This window comes from Nicotiana tabacum, chromosome 5, assembly GCF_000715075.1.
Source record: "Nicotiana tabacum cultivar K326 chromosome 5, ASM71507v2, whole genome shotgun sequence".
In the NCBI taxonomy this organism is placed as follows: domain Eukaryota; kingdom Viridiplantae; phylum Streptophyta; class Magnoliopsida; order Solanales; family Solanaceae; genus Nicotiana; species Nicotiana tabacum.
The window spans coordinates 16,737,499-16,741,289 of NC_134084.1; positions in this window are offsets into that span (position 1 = coordinate 16,737,499).

The window sequence follows — 3,791 nt, forward strand, 5'->3', positions numbered from 1 at the left end:
AAGTATAATCAACTTATTCTTTTTCTTATAAAACTAGTAGTTCTACCGGCACGATCGTGCGGTCAATATCAAAAAAATATTTATCACTTTGTTAATTTTTTGATATTATATTTAAAATATCACAATAATTTGATTCTCCTATTCTATATTCTATATAAATAGAATAGATATTATCTAAATTTTAATAAATAAAATCTCCATTAAATTAAAAGGACTTATATAGTCATCAAATAATTTTTTGTTACCTATTTTTATTTATTATTTTATCCAATATTTAGTATAATTGTATTGATAATAGAAATTATTAGCATCTTACTTGTTTAATATGTTTGTCTGTTAATTTTTTTTTGTAAAATAATAAAAGATATATATTCTACTACTCTTAAAATTATTTATTTATTTTAAATTTTATTATATTTTTCTCAATAATAATTTTTGAATTTTAATGAATAAATACACTTTTTCAAAAATAGAAAAACAAAAATGATTTTAAAAAATAAAATAACAAATAACTCATCTAAATCAACCCTCACCCAGGTTTGAGTAGTTAATTTAGATAGTTAATTTCTTTGTTAATTTTTAATAAATAATTTTTTTCTTATTAACTAATTATGCGGTGTGGTTTTTTTCTAGACTATCACTTGGATTAATGTGTTGCCTTTTTCTTTGGCTTTAAATAATATATAGATAGATTATTAGCATATTACTTGTTTAATATTTTTTTCTGCTAATTTTTTTGGTAATGTAATAGAAGATATATATTTTATTACTCTTGAAAATATTTTTTTATTTTAAATTTTATTATATTTTCTCAATAATATTGTTTGAATTTTAATGAATAAATATACTTTTTATTTCAAAAAAGGAAAGTTAAAATAATTGTAAAAAATGAAATTAAAAAATTAACTAATATAAACCAACACTCACCCATGTTTGAGTAGTTAATTTAGGTAGTTAATTTTTTTGTTAATTTCAATAGATAATTTTTTTGTTATTAACAATCATGCAGACTTTTCAAATTCCTGTATTGTCAAAGGTTAAACAAAGTCATCCTGAAAATGAGTCAGCAGGGATTCGTTATATCACTTACGGCTTCCTTTGTCCATGTATTCCAAATATTTCCTAAGAATAAGGTGTTATTAATGTCCTCACTTGGAGCAGTGCCACATTGCTTTCCCCGTATCTAATATCAAAAAGATAAATTAGAATCATAGTGCAATTCCAAATATACACAAATATGACTTGAAAAAAATCATACACAATTGGGTTTCTCATTTCAGATAAAGCACGGCTTGCTTGCTCCTTAGTTGCAAACTTCACGAATGTGTATCCCTTATTCTTGTTCGTTGACACCTCTCTGTGCATTCAAACATCAATTACCTCTCCAACATGCTGAAACACCCTTTTTAGATCCTTTTCTACAGCATCACGGTCTAACCCACCAACAAATACTTCCAGCTCTTTCTTAGGGAAGTAAACGGATAAGAAGGCAGAAGTAGCCTTTCAAAGGGTGCTTTAATTTTTACTCAATAAATGGATGCTTTAAAATCAGTTTTCTTTTTTAAAGTGGAAAAAACGTGCCATTTAATTGTGCCATGTAAAATCAGTTATTTTTTTAAAAAGTAAAAGATTCTGAAATTTTGTATTCTAAAAAATAAAACTGTCTGAAATTTTGAATTCTGGAAAAAAAATGACTTTTACATTTTTTTAAATATATTTGAAACTCCAACAAAATTGGAGAATTGTCCAAAAATTTTACACGTGTCAATTTAATATTGCGCCACTTGTCATCATAATATTTCTTTGCCTCTCCTATTATATATAGATAGATTTTTTAAATATATTTGAAACTCCAACAAAATTGGAGAATTGTCCAAAAATTTTACACGTGTCAATTTAATATTGCGCCACTTGTCATCATAGTATTTCTTTGCCTCTCCTATTATATATAGATAGATAGATACTTTACTCCTACGGTCCTGCTAATATTTTCTCTATTATATTTTTGTTTAACAATTATTGTTTGAATATTTAAATATATTTTTTCTCTTTGGACTTTAGTTTTTTTTTCAACTGTTCTTAAATGCATTTTTATTTAAAAATTTGTGGTTTATACTTTATACAATCACTTTTATAGTCTTAAATACGTGAATTTAATTTCAAATAAATCAAGGTAGGATATTGGTTTGATAAAGCAAGTTTATTTACCAAGATAAATCTAAAAATCAAGAAAAAGTTTCGGGTTTATTTATCACCAAGTTTTGGTGTATGTTTTATTTAGTGAAGTATCGTGAATCGTGATCAATGAAGACTTGTATAGTTGATGTTAATTTATTTAAGAGTAATTGTTACTAGGGGTGTTCATAAAAATTCGAAAAAACGAACCAAACTGATCAAAAAAAACGATACATTTTAGGTTGGTTTGGTTTTGGTTTTGAATTTTAAAAATCGGTCAAATTTGATTTGGTTTGGTTTTAATAAAAAAATAATCGAATTGGTAAATAACCGGATTAATACAAATGACTAATATGTACCTTAGTCATAATCTAATTCTTTGCCTTTACATTCTAGTGTGATTGGTAGTTTTCTTTAGTTAAGTACAAGAATTTATTTCATGTTAAGAATAATCAATTTTTGATTGAGTACTTAAATTATTCATCACTATTTGATTCAATTATCATCAATATATTTTGGTAAATGATAGATTTATCAAAGAGCAATTGGTTTGATAGTGTGACGCTGAAAATGTAGTCACCAGAATATGTGTTTGGTGGTGTATGTCTCATATTAAGAAATAAACCAATCAAAAAATCGAAAAGCTGACAAAAATCGCATCGATAAAAAATGACTTAATTGGTTTGATTTAGTTCAAATATTGGAAGAACCGATTTGTTTGGTTTGGTTTCTTTTTAGAAACCGAATCATGAACACCCCTAATTGTTACATATTATTTTCTATTTATGTTTATTAACTTTTATAAGATAGTTTTCTTAGGGGGCGTTCCTTTGAAAACAAGTTATGTTGAGATTACTTATACTGATTAATTATGTTAGGATTGGTTATCCTGATATTATTTTTTATTGATTGTTTGGTATGTTATAGTAATCCTGAAATTGTCAATTTTACTGCTTTTTGTCTAAGATAACTTATCATGTGAATACTACTCCACCCTCTAGCATGTATAAGTTGTCTCAATACTATTTTTAATCATGGGATAAATTATTCTAGGTTTAATAAAAAATAATAATGGATAAGATAATACTAATTTTTATCCTAGGATTATTTTTGTTTATTCGTGATATCAAACAGACCCCTTACTAGTCCGTGCAAAAGTGTCAATTTGTACTAGTTGAAATTGTATAAGACCTTGTGACAAAAACAAAAAACAGTCATAATTGGACTTTTTTCATCTTTCTTAAAATTTAAAAGTACTCAAATTTTCAAATTAAAATAAGTTATCACATTTGAAGATTGCATACAATAAAGAATGAGACTCCCAACATTGACCAAGAAACAACCAAACTTGAATTAGGTCCCAATTGTGATCTGTTAATGCTCTATCATTTTCTTGTTAGGTTATGCAAAATCACACTACCCTACTTTCTTATATTCTTATCATTAATATAACTCGATAGTATATAAATATCTAAATTATATATGGGACCACTTTTATTATTGGAGCACCTAACATTAAATATTTCAACTATACTATATACGCAAAGTAAATCAAAATTATTTTTAAAGTGAATTGTTTAATTCCTTTTTCTTCCTTTGACGAGAAAGTGTAACTT